Source organism: Onychomys torridus, chromosome 4 (genome assembly GCF_903995425.1).
Source record: "Onychomys torridus chromosome 4, mOncTor1.1, whole genome shotgun sequence".
Lineage (NCBI taxonomy): Eukaryota > Metazoa > Chordata > Mammalia > Rodentia > Cricetidae > Onychomys > Onychomys torridus.
In genome coordinates this window covers 88,911,643-88,928,427 of record NC_050446.1, presented here as the reverse complement: position 1 = coordinate 88,928,427, position 16,785 = coordinate 88,911,643, and the positions used below count along the sequence as shown (strand labels likewise).

At 37.2% G+C, this 16,785-nt stretch overlaps 1 long non-coding RNA gene across 1 annotated transcript; it reads right to left on the bottom strand.

Annotated features, from left to right (window-relative positions):
- Nucleotides 1–245: 245 nt before the first annotated feature.
- LOC118581199 lies at nt 246–15,671 on the bottom strand. Its single transcript, XR_004944669.1, has 4 exons — nt 15,575–15,671; nt 8,720–8,814; nt 6,370–6,463; nt 246–327 (listed from the first exon to the last, which is right to left on the bottom strand). It is a non-coding gene; the product is annotated as an uncharacterized LOC118581199 (long non-coding RNA).
- Between the last annotated feature and the right edge of the window lie 1,114 nt (nt 15,672–16,785).

Below are 16,785 nucleotides of genomic sequence, written 5' to 3'. Positions count from 1 at the left end.
TGTAAGAACAATGAACCTTTGATACTCTTTCCCCTCCCTGAACAAAAAGAGCCCACAGGGTATATTTGATTTTGAGTGAAATTATTGGCAGCTCAAACACAGGTAAATTTTATCAGTTCATGCAGCACTATTTAAATCCAGGTTATGTTATGTCTAAAACATGAAAAATATTTCCTCACTGTCTAAGACCTCTTTATGTCTTCCATGATCAAAATATTGGTAGGTTAAAAAGTACTCACCTTCACATGCACATGTTTTTGTTCTAGTATTCAGATTACAATATGTCCAGGGGTTAACGAAATTGTTAAAAACTGCAACCTAGAACCTCTGAAAAATAGCAACAAGATTAATGAATAACCAAAATAGATTTTAAAAATGAAACACTGTTTATGAAATGAAGTTCTATGTTTATAAGGCCCCCTGAACTTGGCCTTGTTGTTTGCTATTCTAGTGTATTTTTACACTGGGACAGCAACAAAATTATCCACTGTTCACAAATGGCTATTTGCATGTTGAATTACTATATGGAGGGGAATGTTCTCTGTCTAGTTATCAGTATATCCAGTTCTACCCAAATGGTTTTGCAAATGGCATTTGTCCTTGTCTCATTTTGACCATCATCAGTTTGCAATTCTATCTTTTTTTAAATGTCTTGAGCCATTAGATCAATGCACAAGAGGAAGTAGAGAAAGAAAATTGCAATTGCCATAATTGTTTCATGAGTCTAAAAAGTCACCTATAAGCACATTTTTTGTTGAAAAATTCAGTTACAAAATTGGGGTTGGATGTGGTTAAATTGCACATGTTTGGAATTATTTTATATAAGGCCACAAAATTGTGAGCATCATCGTTCCTTTCTTCCTTCTGAGCAAGCAAGATCCCCAAAGTAGCTTTGAGGATACTTTATTTATGGGCCTGCTAGTTCAGGAGCCACACACCAATTCATCATGCTCCTGCTTTGTGCCATCTGTTATAAATAAATATCCCTGCCTGCAACTTTCTGTCGGGGCATGTGTTTACTGTTATGCAGATGAATGCAATATGGGAAGACATTAAAGTTAAAAAAGAGAAAAATTGCTTATGAAAATGTCTATTGAACGTATATATTCCTACTACTTGTATACAAAGGTTCGCATCACACGGAGGCCTCTAGCCAGAGCAAGCATTAACTCACAGCTCCTCCTTTACCTTGTAACTAACTACCTCGGGGTGGCAAAGAGGCTGGGCCAACACCTCCAGGTTAATAAAGAAGTGTGCAGCAAGCACTCTCTTCCTCTGTCCTTTTAGCCTTTCACACAAAGTACTGCTATGACTTTGCGGGAGGAAGGGCAGAGGGGTCACAAGGGAACCATGTTCGAGTTTTGAAGGCAGCAGTCAGCATCAGAGCTGAGCAGTCAAGAGGGAGAAGCCTCTGGAGGCTCGGCGCAGCAATGGCATGGCCAGAGCTCTCAGGAAGCAAAACAGTTTTGAATAAAAAGTGTAGAAATGCTTGAAGTGGAAGGAGCAGGGGAGGCTGGGAATCAGGCCAGTTGGGGGAGGGGAGGGCGCATGATGGCAGAAACTCTGGGCAGAAAGCACTGTAAAGAGCTTCCACAGCCTGTTACTGAGTGTCACTTAGGACAGTGCGCGCTCTCCTCACAGCATCTTAAGCCTTCACTCTACCATGTTTATGTCAATCAAATATGCTCATTTGACTTTTCTCACATTTTTTACTTGACTAAACTTAAGCCAAGACATTTGGCTTGATTATTTAACTGGTTGATTTTATAAATTGGGTATTAAATGTATATATCAATTGTTATTTCATTTATAGCTCAGTTTATATATGAACTTGCTGTGTTATTTTTCGTACCAATGGTATATAATTAGAAAAATATTGTTTTCACCAGAGAGAGAGAATTTTGGTAACTATCCTAAAAATCTACTTAGAATTATGATTTGTTCTTCATGTCTTATTTTTTTAAAGCTGTGTAGCTTGGTTGTGAATTTATTAGAGCTACTTATAGCCCCGGAAGAATATTTTACTTGATAAATCTATGTGAGGAAGAATACCTACAAATTAGCATAAGAAAATAAATGATTTTCCGACTTCAAGATAAACCACAGCCCTCCTCCTTAGGGTGCCAACTAACTAAGACTTAATGCATTTTCCAAAGAATATTTCTATCAGTATTTGGTATTCTGTGATGTTTTCTGTTAGTCATTTTATTATTGCCTTTAAAGATTTAATTCAGTTTTCTTTGATGTGCTTCTCAGAAGATTAATTACTCCCATTACTTATCTTTAGAGGATTTCTCCTTGAGAACAGACGTAGGTCTTGTCCTTTATTAAACTTACATATTGTTAGTTGAGAATCAGGGAGGTTTCACCAGAATTTAAATAGGAAAACAAGATGCCTTGTGTTAAATAGGGGTTCCATCACCTTAACCAATTTGTTTTGCTCATGGCGTTTTCTAATTTTGAAAATGTCTTGGAAGCTAATCTTAAACTGCCTATTATCAAGAGCATGTGGATGATATGAGTATACTTTTATCGGCTCACTATTTACCGAGCTGTTCAATTCAGAGTTAGCCATTGCTGAAAGTAGTAAACACCAATTAAATGCCGAACAAATAAATGCTTAGTTATGTTTCACAAAATTATTGATATCCAAATAGATGTACAGGCCAAGAATCCAGGCATCGCTGCTGCATTCCTCCAGTTAGAAGTTAAAAGCCCTCTAACAGCTTACACACTTGCAACTTTAAAGTGAGAGAATGAATTGCATACTTCACTCCATTTATAACTGGAAGTGGGCTTTGCAATGAGCAGATTCCATGCTTGGATGAATAAGGTTGAGTGTGCAGCATTAAGTACACAAGGCAGAGCCCAAGAGGGTGGTGTGGAAGGAGGCTAGAACTTCCAGGTCTTGACATTGTCTGCTTACCCGTCAGGCTGTTTCTAATTCTTTTCCACGTGAACTGCTTACCAGATAAGAGATGGCAAACGCTGGAACTGAGTAACTTTCCAGTGAGTCAGAGCAGTCCCTTCTATCTCAAGGGGAAAATGTCAGGTCTGTGAAAGCCAAAAGACCCAAAGCACCCAAGAGGAAACACTGCAAGTGACTCAGCACCTTGGTCCCCTCCCAGCCAGTCTTGTGAGCTCTCAGTTTGATAAACAGCCTTTCCTTGCCCATGAGGTTATAACATGATAATGTCATTCAATAATGCTCACACCCTTTCCTGCTGTTTATCCAGCACAGGAAACCAAGGATTTTCTTGTCGTGTGGACACAGAGGAAATATCTAGCTAGCAAATACCAGGCCCTTGCATGCAAACAGAGCCATATCCTCTTTCCGTCTGACAACTTCCTTCCTGCATGCTAAGAACAATCTACCCTTCACTTTTTTTGCCCCCGGACTTTATACTGACTACCCTGAAAACCCTTGGAGAGGCAACCAATGTAAACTTCCACTCAACATTTAGAGTTTTCAACCAAAATGTTCGCATGGAACATTGGTGAAGGTATTGAAGATGCCCTCTGCTTTTGGCATCATTGCACTGACAATTGCAAACTCACCACAAGAGAGATGTGTGGCATAGGGATGAATATACTCATTGTTTTATACAGAATCAAAATTTTTAAAAATTCTACCATTAGCTGGGAAGGCCTCCCTAGCTATATGACAGAACTGATGTTATTCTGAAATGGTCTGCAAAGCATGGGATGTCAGAATACAGACATCTCAATCTGGAGAGGAAAAGGCAGTAAATCTTAGCCATGCAAAATGTGAGATGAACACATTTTGATTAACCAAGAAAAGTAGGGTGGCCAGAAACATAGATGATCACTATGTCTGAGCTAGACAGTAAAAGCTGCCTGGCTCTTTAACTTCTTGATATTTATTAGACAAAGCCTAGCACAAATCTAGAGAAAAGGGAAAAGACATATTTCTAAGAAGCATTAGCATCCTCTTTAAAAAGAGATCCTTATATTTTGGTAGTTTATAAAGAGAAAAGCTAAAAAGCTCATTAAATATTATTGTCAATATTTCAACTTGGTTTAGAACATCTTATGTCCTGGTCAAACCTAGTACCAGGGCATGCCTCTACAACTAAGGAAGGAGGAGGAAGAAGAAGGAGAAGGCTATCCAATACCTCTGAAATAATAATAATAATAATAATAATAATAATAATAATAATAATAATTTTAAAAATGAACAATATTAAATTCCAGCACTCAGGAGGTAGGTGTGAGAGAATTACCAAGCATCTGAGGCTAGCATGGGGTACAGTGTGAGACCCTGTCTTGAAAACCCATGTGAAACAAAACATTAATAATGGCAGGATAAGACTAGGCATTGCTACTTATTTAGCATAATTGTTGACACAGAAAGTGATTATTTTCCCCCTGTTGAACTTTTATGTTTATAAACTATTCATCACAGTTATTTAAAGATATGACAGTAAGGGCAGTTGAATATTATTTTAGGTGTTACCACCAGCATTCTAATAAGAGAAGAACTAAAACTCACTCTTCCAAGCCCCAACCAATGATTTATTTAATCATACATTTCATTACCATGATTGGATTTTAAAATTCTAATAACATGGAAAATATTCCAAACCCTTATAAAGCATTTGTTTTGTTTGAAAAATACTGTAAGACTCTTACGTAGATGATCTCATTTAAACCTCATTGTAATCCTAAAATGCAAGAATTGTATTAATAGCTGACATTTCATGAGCATTTACTATGTATAACACAGATTTTTGAAAAATCTACTGAGTTAGTCCTAGCAAAACCCTTGTGATCAAAGTGTTATGCAAACTTTTACAGATAGGAAACAAAGGCATAAGACATGAAACCATTCGATCATAGTGTGGTGATCCAACTAGTGAACAATGGGGCAGGATCTGGAATTGGGGAACTAGAACTTAATCACTAAATTTTGAGCCTACAGCTTTGACCTAGTCACTGGGCTTCAGGTCTGAAACTACTCTAAAACTAAGTATCCCTTCCTCCTCACAGGAACATCATCCATAGTCAATGGGAGAGAGTGTGTGAGTAATTAGCATGGAATTTCCCTTACCCTTAAGGCACACAGTCTCATAGGACCAAATGAAAAGCTGAACATCAATTAAACATAAAAGGCACTTTTGTTGGTCTTGTGGCTTTTTGTTTTCACACTTCCTTTAATAATTTCTGACATTTTCACAAGCATGTCCAAATAAAAGGGAACCTTGCCATTCTAAAAACAAAGAACAAATCACTTCATAGCTGATTGGATAGAATGCCAAGAGAAAGAAGAAAAGTATTGGCTATAGCTACAAAATGACCCAGCATTGCTTGAATAGAAGTTACTTGCTTAAAGATGCTGTTATACCAGGTCTAATATTATCTTTGGAAGCAGAGAGGTACTTATTGGCCAAATTTAGTTCAAGGGTTCCTGAGGGAAGCCTGATGGTACAGGGAAGGTGTGGGAGTAGCAGAAGCACTCAGTGTCTCCAGACCCAAATCCTAGGAAGGCTCTTGCACATACTCAAACACAAGGCCCCAGATCCACAATTTAGGGGAACCATCAGGACCTTCACAGGAGCAAGGAGAACAAATGTGCATATTCCTCTGAGGGTTCAAAACTTGATAAAATGAAGTAGTTTTTGGAGACAGAGAGGAGAGAGTTTGTAATTCCACACATCATCTTCCTCTGTTTCCCCTTCCACAAGATGACTTCCTCTTCCATAAAGTGACAATAAGTGATGCTTATTAAGTGACCTCTAATGTGAAGCCTTCTATGAGATTCACAGTATCCCTCTCAAGTCTCAGCACACACTAATGTGGCTAATTCTAATCCTAAATAATTAGGAATTTGAGGAATTCCTCAATGATTTCATGTTGGGAGACTAAGTATAACTTACAAGTGACAGGGTTGTGATAGGAACCCATACAATTTGGTTCCTTGCTCTGAACACTGGGAATCAGTTTTGACACATATTCCTCCCCTTCCACACAAAGACAGAAGAAACAGTAAATTTATTTCATCAGTAAGCCAAAAGATAGGTGAGGCATATTATGGGTGTAATAATGAGCAAGACAGACGTGTCTTATCTCTCAACATGGAGCTTCCCATATAGCAGAGAAAACAGATCTTGAAGTTACAATTTTTTAAGTGCATTGAATCTTCTTCAGAATTAAGGATCTTTATTAATAACTGAAATGGTATATTAAATGTCCCACACTGGTCCTATAATATGGGCTTTATTACCAGCTGATTAGATCATGATAGTTCTGATCATCTCATGAATGGATTGAACCCTTCATGGATTCATAAAATAAGATGGCATAAATTAGTTAGACCTAATTGAAGAAAGTAAGTCTCCAGGAACATACCTTGTAAAGATGTGTCTTGTTCTCTGCCTGTTCTCTTTGGTTCCTGTCTGCCATGAGGTGAGCAGTCTTGCCATCTACACGTGCCTGCTGTGAACTGAAACCATAAGACAAAATAAATGCTTCCTCTTTTAAGTTGAATTTTCTGAGGTATTTGTCACAGCAATGGAAAGTCTGACTAACAAAATCCCACCAACCAACAAAATCAAAACACACCATGAAAGGCTTCAGTTTAGGAAATATCTCAGTTCTTCATAAATGGAACAAGCAAAGACGGTCAAGGAGTTAAATAAAAGGATAGAAAAGATATAAGTGCCTTTCAAAGGCTAGTCTAGTGTGAGCATGTGAGGAGAAATAGGAATATTTTCATGAGATCAAATTTCATATATCTATCCCACATATCATTCATATACAAGTGTTCTGAATTATATAGAGATGTGCAGGGTTATGCTATCCCTTTAGAAACCCACACTCCAGTGAACTCCATATATAAATAGAAAGAATGTAGAGTGGTTAGCTTAAAGAGAGGCCAGAATATGAGGCCAAGGAAGGTATGGAGGAATCTTTTAACTAGTCCTTGAAGAATAAGAGAATGTACTTCACAATGTCTTTTCCACTCAGTGGGAAGGGGGCAATAGCCCAGCAGTTGAAAGTTCTACAACCTCCAGGCCCCTCTTCTGTCCTGAATGTGAGTCAGACCCCAGCTAGGAGAATCAGAAGTCACTACTAAAAGACAAGCTGTGGAGATGGCAGCAGAAGGAGACTCACCAGGAAAGAGGGCTGTGCTAAGTGAATTTCCGCTATTTCTTACAACTTCTTTGTATCTCCTAAAACATGCGGTGTGGGAAGGTTCCAGATTAAAGACAGAGGCAGAGAAGTGACATCTGCATACCATGCAGCAATGTGAAAAGAACCCAGAAAGTAAAACATAGTTTGAAAAAACACCATTGCATTTCAGAAAATAATAATAATAGCAAAAAAAAAAATGTTGTCTGAGGTTATTTGTATTTGAGAACACAAAAGCCATGAGATACAACTAGTCACTGAGTGTGGGGTGTGTGTGTGTGTGTGTGTGTGTGTGTGTGTATGTGTGTGTGTATGTGTGTGTGTGTGTGTGTATAAACATCACAGAGGCAGAAACAAGAGGGGAACATGAACACAGAAAGGAGGAGGTAGCTGCAGCAGTAACCTGTGACTAATAAATAATTATCAACTGCAAGCATAACATACTGTAATAAATAATAAGAGGCAGAAATACACCTGAACAATATGCATACAATAAATAATAATGAATAAAAATATTTGTAGAATTATTTATAGCTCCTGAAGCATGTATTTTGACAAATATTTCAACTAATCATTTAAAGCACCTTGTAAGATAAATATAAATCATGTCAAAATGGAATGCCAGTAGATACTTATCTGTGGAGAGATAAATGACCAAGAAATAAGATTCTAAATGCCTAAATCCTTTCCTAGATCATTCAACCCTTGACAACTTCCCTAGATTTAAAATAAAATGTTCATGAGAGCAGAGAACAATTAATTAGGATCTGAGCCTTGACCTAAGTGTGACACAAGACTGGAATTTCTGTGAAGGGCATTGCTTGACTTAGCACAATAGACTCAAGTTCAGAAAGCCAAAGGAGTGACATATATCACCTCTTGCTACTCTAACCAGACCCTGAATATGTGCTCTTTCTATTACAGTAAAAGAAAAGACCAATTAAAACCCAGGCCAATTAAAAACCTATGGGTTTCAGAGAGTTGTAGAAATTTTCAAAGCAAAGTGTGGCCTACATCTCAGTCTGAACATTAGGAACCTCTTCAAGTCACCCTAACTTTGACAGCCTTACGTCATTAAGAAAACACGTGTCCTTAAAGAAAACTCATCAGGAGCAGGTGAAGGTCATTTGAAGGAATCTCATTAATGTGTGCACCAATCTTTAGCCCCACACAGACTTTTGCACCTAAAATAATTTATAGGTACATTACTTTAGGAAGAAGCCCTCAGGGGTTTCCCTCTATAAAAATACCCACCAATTTCCCTGCCTTATAACTAAGAACATATAAAACTTGTTGAAAAGTGAAAAAAAATGGAATTGAGATCTTCAACTTTGGGCTAAATTAGAACTTTGATACTTCATTAAACTAAATCTTTATGATTTAGTTTATATGTATTGTCAAGTAATCCCTTTGTTTCCATAATATCAACTTTAAAATTTTAAAATTCATTATTAGCATGGATATGTCAGCAGACAGGAAAAAAAATCAAACAGTGATATACTCTTCTTTGAAACATGATTATCCAAGGAAAGACTTGAAACTGAGGACTACAACTCTTGACACTTACAGTTAACTGCTGGTAAGGCGCAGGGAAGCCAAAGATTCAAGTCCACATGTGCTTGGGGAATCTCAAAGCAGGGTTCCAGTTGCCAATCTCAACACCTTTTCAAATGTCGGGGAAAGAATCAGTGTTTGAAAATGTTTTGAGACAAGCTCTGTATGAAGGGACTGAGCATGACCTGCTAACAAGTTGATGGATAAGTTTTGAATGTCACTTTAATCTAATGTTTCACCTCACAAGAGCCTGTTTGGTTTTAATAAAACTCTTCAGTATAGATGGATTACCCTGTACATCATCTCACTTGTTTCTAATTTAATAATTTGATACATAAAAGGATAGAGAGTGTGAAGGAAATGGATCGTGACCTTCTGACATTTGGCACAATTTGTGAGGCTAGTGTCACAGAAGTTCACAGCTACTATCTTGCCAAATCTTATCAAAACCTGAAAGACAAAAAGATTTTTAAATGTACACACATTATAATTGACATCAAAAAGGAAGTCACTTTATTTTTAGTACATTTGCTTTGGAGAGGGAGCCAGCAAATTGGAAAGAGTCCATAATTTAACCAACATCAGATCTTATTGCACTCCCTATTGAAAGTTAATAAATGTTAGTTTCCAGATTTACTGACTTTACAGTTTTCTCCAATTCATGATCAGCAAGCACCTTTCATTATTTTCAGTGAAAACAAAATGAAGACCTGAAACCCTGTGATCATGAATTGATTTCTGGCAGAGAAGCAAAATTGTTTGGTCTATTTTTATGGTTGAAATAATTGTATTCAAAACCCATAAACAATGTACATCTACTTCAATACTTTTTCCAGCTCGTCTTTGGTCATAAACTTTAATTAAAGCAAAACATCCTTTAGGTAAATCAAAGGAAGTTCCATTGAAATAATATAAACACCCAAGAAAACCTTGGGCTCTTTCCACACTCAAATCTGATTAGATGGAAGAGCACCAAGCGCCTGTGTCAGTTGATCAACCAATGGAGTTTGTGGATAAGAGATCTGCCTCTTTGGGCAGAGTTCACGGGAAAAGCTGTGCCAAATTTTGCTATTCCAAGAGATGGTTTTCCACTTGGAAGCTGCTGTATCTGCAAAGGCTATCTATCCTGAGGAGGGTGGCCTCTATTTCACTGTCAGAAGGGCTGTCTGTCACAGAACTTGTATTGTCTGTCCCATTTGGCTGATGGCCGAAGTCTACACTAGAGTTATGGGAGAGAGAACATGTTTTCCATTACGCTCACAACAAAGTGTTGATTAAGGTGGCACATGGTGTCAGACAGGGGAGTAGCCAATGCTGAGGAGGAACAGTATAGACTTTTACAGACACTGAAATTGTTTCCAGAAAGTTCAGCATCCCACTTATCTTTTTGTTCTTTCACTTGGTTGGTTTTTTTTTTTTTTAAGCTAGAAAAGAATCCACAGACTTTTGTGCTGATTTTTAAGCGGGTGCTTTAATCATGTCTAATGTTGACTTTCTTCTGCCTTATTCAGAAGTTTCTGTTGTTTGTGGTCAAGGAATCTTTTGAATGTTTACCATGGACTCAATAAAAGGAAAAGGTTTCAATTTTTATTTGAAATCTGGTGTTCTTTGTAAAGATACTTTTTAAGAAAAATGCTCCTAACATTTATAGGATGCTGAGTGACTTGAAAAAAAAAATTATCAAAACTGTGACTTCTTAGAAAAAAAACTGTAAAATCAAAAACCATATCTGGAACAATTATAGGTCAAAGGGCTTTAAACTAAGGACTTCTATTCTAAGTAAAACCACTACTACTACTGAAAATAATTATAATAAAAGCAATGGTAATAGTAATAAATAAAACAGCTAATAGGCTGAATTTTTACTAGAGGTAGGGATAAGAATAAGATCTTTTCACAAAACATAAACACTGATTTAGACAATGGTGAGGAATTGTTTGATTTTTCACAGTCTAAAAATGTGGGGGAAAAGTCAGAAATTATGTGACATGCCAGCCAAATCTTATGCCAGAGTTCTAAATAGAAGAATGAACTAATTGTAGAAGGTATTGGTTATATAGGACCACCTGTCAAAGTTGCATTGATTTTCTTTGCCAAGATGACAATGACTAGAATTGCTAGTATTAGTAAATAAAATAGTTAACACACTGGTAACTGGTAAATAGTTTTCAGCTTAAATATGTACCAAACATTCAATAAAGCAGCTTAAACTACAGCTTACACATTTAACTGCAGCAATGCTGCAGTGATCCAGTGATTAACCAGTCAGGACACTGGTTGCTCCTGACAGTGAGACCTCTTTTTCTAATACTCTGTCAACAGGAAGTAGGGAGAGTTACTGCTAGATCACACAACACCGTTTCACTGGACTCTTGGGTTGTCATTAGCAAATGCAACCTGAAATGATAATGTCCATTTTGGACATTTTTACCCTAATTATCTGATTCTGATTCATTATTAACTCATTTATTATTTTTCTTGGTCCCAGAAACTTACGTATTTGGCCATCTCATTCCTATCTATTTTGAAATGTTCAATCTTTCTTTGTATGTTCCATCAACCCATTACTACAACATTTACTCTAATGACCCTCAAATCCTTGTTGCTATTTTTTTTTCTGAGTTTGGATTTTTTTCCAAATTATTACTATGCCTTTTGTCAGAAATTAGCTTTCTAAATTCCAATGTAAACCCACCACCAAACACTTATGCTCCCTTTCTTATTTCATGACCCAAAACTATAATTGGTTAACTAAAATCTGCATAACTATATATGTACAACATCTCCATTTTCCTAAACACTGCATATCTTCATTTCCATTTCTTTTTACTGAAGTTCAGATTCTCACATTCTGTTTCTTATATTGTTGTGTTAGTCTTAGATTCAATTCCCTACAGTCTCTTGTCAATGTAGTGCATCTATATCCTGGACACAATCTTCTTCTTTCCTATTCATTGAGTTTCTACAATGGATATACAAAAATAGTTCAATCACTTTCTGTCCTCAAGAAAGATACACTCACTAGAGGATGCAAAAATTATTGGCTCAGGACAGAATGGCATGGTGTACAATATGTTATCATATAGGTGACTATGAAAGAAAAGAGTCCCTCATATCTAGAGGCAATAACTCCTAAAATGAGTTTTATATTAAGTAACCATTATCATCAAACAGAGATGCTGAAGTTTCAGATAGAAAGAAATACTACATGAAAACATAAGTTGATATAAAAATCACATTTTCAGATTCAGTACATCTGAAATACAAGATTATATGGCATCAATTTTAGATTGTCCAGGTTGGGAATGCCACATTAAGTACCTTGTTCCATATACAAATCAATGTAAAGTCTCAGGGCATTTTATGCAAAATGGTGGGATGATCATTTTGTATGATAGTTTCTAGGTAATGAGTGTGGACAATGATATAGCAATGGGATATTGGAGGGACCCAGGGTGTGGCAGAGTCACTCTTGAATCAGTAGTATAATGATCTAAGATAGAGAATCAAGAGCTATTTAGAAGAATGTAGCTTACTTACTAATGGGTTCAATGTGGAAGATAAGAAAAAGTATGTCTTTGACTTATCAAACTTACCCAGTTTTTATTGCCTATAGCATTGAGCTTTCAACCACAGTCTGAGGAAATGGTGTTTTTATTTTGTAGAAAGATCATAGAAACAGTTCTGGTTGCCACAAAAAGAGGAAAAGAGCCTTAACTACTAAATCAGGGATGGACACAAAACAGCTCCTCTCAGCGAAGTTTTCTGCTTTGAAATGTCCCAGTGCTGAAGCCTGTGAGAACATTCTTTAAAATGCTTTACCAACCACTTTTTTTAAACCATCTTCCTATCTCTTTACAAGTGTTCTATATGTCAGCAAAACTAGCCTATTTCTGGCATTTTAAATGTGCCTCTGACTTCCCACCACAACAATTTCCCTTTGATTACTATTAACCCCTCATCTAGGGACATTTCCCCCTTAATCCGTATTTATGTGTCAAATGCTTTTCCTTCCTCCAACAAAAAGTTTTGCATTATTTTACCCCTGGATAAACTCTCTCCCTCCTTTGTGTCTCATTTTGAGCATTCATTACACTTATCTTGTAAATATACCTCTGGAAGATTGGCTTTATCATATTCTCCTTCTTGAAGCATATGATAGGACAGACAAAGTGCCTTCCACAAAGTATTCAAGTACTGTTTGTTAAAAATTAAGTGTGGCCAGGTGATGGTGGTGCATGCTTTTAACCCAAACACTTGGGAGGCAGAGGCAGGCAGATCTCTATGATTTAGAAGCCAGCCTGATCTACAGAGTGAGATCCAGGACAGGCACCAAAACCACACAGAGAAACCCTTTCTCGAATCAACAACAACAACAAAAAATTTAAGTACAATTTGTTAAAATGAAACATTGACTTCTCTTTATGCATATGGGAAATTCAGAGTAGAGAGGTGCTTATGTATAAATGCTAAGCCATATAGTGAGCTACAGCCACTATAGAAATTATCTTTGCTTCAGAAATTAAATATGCTTATCACCACATCCTATGAAATATATCAGAATTATGTCCTTGGGTTCTTGGTCTCATCTATTTGATTGGAAGGGAAAATGGTTAATATTCCTTGTACATCTTTACATATTGATTTATCTGTCTACCAGGTATTCTATATTGCCCTCCAATTGGTCATTTAAAGCTCTTTAATTCTGCAATACATGTTTCAGTGCTGAAATCCTTAGAATTTTTTTTTGGCCTGGTAAAATAAAATCTGCTCCTTATCAGTTTAATAGATGCCACTAAACAACTTCACAGAAATGCTGGAGAATATGAATGGCATTGGTGTCAAGACATTGCTTCTGGATTTTTACCCTACTGCTTTTTGACTTTCAAAAAGCTTACTTACAAACAAGAACTAAATATTGCTTTGTCTACTGAGAATGATGCATTCAGGACCAGTTTTCTGTGTGTTCATGAAAAAATGCATTTTTCAACATCTCTGAGATGATTTGAATTGTTTCCTAAAATTTCTAATGTTCTGCAAAATCTAAGAAACAGAAAAGAGGCCATGAATCACTTTGCTTTACATATGACAAGGATGGACCTGGCAGTGTGGTTGCTGCCGCCAAGTTCAGCAGTGGGAGATGGGAAATAGTCTCAGAAACAGGGCACGGACAAAATCCATAGCAGGAAAGACGATTTAAAAAAACAAAAACAAAAACAAAACAAACAAACAAACAAAAAAAAACAGCTACCTTCTGAATTATAGGGACCTGTCTTTGTTGTACTCAATTTACAAAAGGGAAAAAATGTAGGCAAAACATACTTTTACCCAAAGTGTACGGTTTTGAATAATCTGCATCAAGATTACCTGTGTACCCAGAATAAAAAGCAATACCATGTCTTCTCTATCCCTAGCTGTCCAACCTTTGTGAAAACTGGTTTGAGGAACATAGGCCATTTTGTAAGGCACGTGGTGAAGGATGAACTCAATTTTATTGTTTCACATCAGTCTATAACTAGTGCCAATTAATACTTTAAGAGAACAATTAATTGGGATTGAATGGTATAAAATAAAGCCTAAAGAAGCCAATTTTTCATGAGAAGATTGAAAGTTAGAAAAGTCGGATGACTTGATATTTCCTTCAATTACTTCATCTTGTCAGAATTATACATATTTTATATTCTTCCTCTTCCCTCTGTGTTGCCATGGTGAAGTGCTTTATTCTGCTTTATACCTAATCAAGGCGAGTGTACTCCACCAAATACTCCACTGCAACAGAATCTCTGAAGACCTGTAATCACTGTAATCCTAGTACTGAAGGCAGTGACAGGAGCATTCATTTGGGAAGGGACCCATTCAGTACAGCCAATCAGTGAGTCCCAGGTTCAGTAAGAGACCCTGTCTCAAAAGAAAAAGGGCTAGGGGCAGTAGAGAAAGACACTCTGGTATCCACATAGGCAAGTACATACATGTGCACATATATACACACAGCATACACCTAAATATATACACCACACACAGATAATTATAAAAGCTTGTAATTTCAGGGTTCTCTTGATCATTTGAGGCTCCTTGGAGCAACAAGTAAGCAAAGGAGTGAGCACGCTGACACTAGACCTTTGTAATGAGTAGGAAGATGCCCTTTTATGGGGAATAAAAAGGATGAATGCATCTCCCATCTAGGTGAGACATTTGTTTTCCAGTGATCAATTAATTCAGTGATAATTGCCAAGCACTCCAGTCACAGCCTGGAGTTCATAGGTTCATAACTGAATCTGCTCACCATTTGGCGTAACCCAACTGGCCCAACAAAGTTGCTAACTCATGGTGAGAGAAAACCTTGATGTGTGTACTTGATGACAGTTGAGCATGGATTTGAGTCTATCTCTCAAAACTAAGATGATTGTTCTTGCAACCTTTTCCTTTAAAGTGGCCCCAAGTAGGAAACCAAACAAGTAAGGTGAACTGACTGGATGGACGGATGTGTTTGAGTGGCAGTATGCATTGCCCTAGATGTTATTACTCCCCTGATCTCCTGTAGAATGAACATATTTATTTAACCCCCCTCAAGGTTTGTTCTTGGCTGCTAGGACTTGTCTCATTTTATGCCCTTTCACTGGAGTGTCACCAATGTCTCTATGTATACATGGGCATATATTCTGATTCCAATGACGTATTAATATAAACCCATGATTGTTCAGTCCTATTTCCTCAGTTTGAGAGTGTCATACCATCAGAACCACTGTTGTGACTGCATCACACTTTTACTCTTGCTTTTGCACAGCTCTGCTTCCTTTTGTTAGTCAATAAACTGCCTGCAACAAACCAGACAAATAAGAGTCTGCCTTCCATCACCTGACATTCTTACCTTTGACAGCCAGGCAACCAATCAGATATCCCTTCATCCTTCATATTAGACATCCATAAAAGATGCAGAATTTGTTTTCAGTTCTTTTGGGTTAAAATTTTCCATTCCTGCCACAGACACAAAAGCATGAAGTCAAATGACTAGCTCTTTTCACTCTGATGATTTCAGCTCCTGGATTATGAGCATCTGACTTATTAGAAAACTGACTTTACCATTATTCAGCTTCAATTTCATCTTATGCAGCAGCTTTTTATTTTCACAACAAATATTTTATAAGACTTGTCTGCCTGCTGACTCAGAACCTGTGTGGCAGCAGTCTGACAAAATAGATTGTCATGATCTATTAAATCAATAATCCATGCACTAAAGAAAATTTACACAATGAGCTGCACTCTGTTCTCAACTATGCATGACTACAATGCTAGGGGGAAAGCCAGCTGCTGCAACTGGTGCACAAAGTGGCAATTTCTAGGTCGTTTTTTCCTTAGAAGATACCAGAATCAATGAATGGAATTTAGTCCTAAGGCAGTCTAGTCAATCATACCAAACTTTAGCATCCTAGGACTAGAGAGACTTCAAATTGAATGGGACCTCAAGAGACCAGTTTATACTCTCTGACTCAAAGTGAGGTTTGCTTGAATTATTTCAAATGCATTCATTTTGAAAGCATTCTTATAGCTCTCCGAAGTTACTCATTCTGGAATTCCAAAATCCTCACTGACTAAATTCTTCCACATGTAATAACAGTGCTTTTTCGTTGTTCCTCTCTATTGTATTGAAAAAGCATCTGGCCAACATCTTCTTAATCACCTTTCCTGTGTCTGGAAAAGGGAAAAGATTCTTGAAGTTTGTCTTTCATTTTGTAATTACTTTTATTTATTTATGTGTGTGCTGGGGGAAGGGAACATGCGTGCCACAGTGTGAGTTTGGAAGTTGTAAAATAACTTGCAGGAGTTGGGTTCTCTCCTTCTGCCACATTGTCTTGGGGGAACAAACTTGTGTCATCAGGCTTGGCAGCAAGTTATCTTGCTATTATCTGTCCAGCTATCTCTCCAGCCTGAGTTTCTTTTCATCTACCCTTAGGTGGTGTTTCCTGAGTGTTCATCTAAAATGTTACGTATAGTTAAGTTAGTCATCTTCCATCCAGACCTGTGGCATCCCTTTTGGGATGAAAGATAACAGGAATCCATGAAGGCAGTGATGGCAAGCGC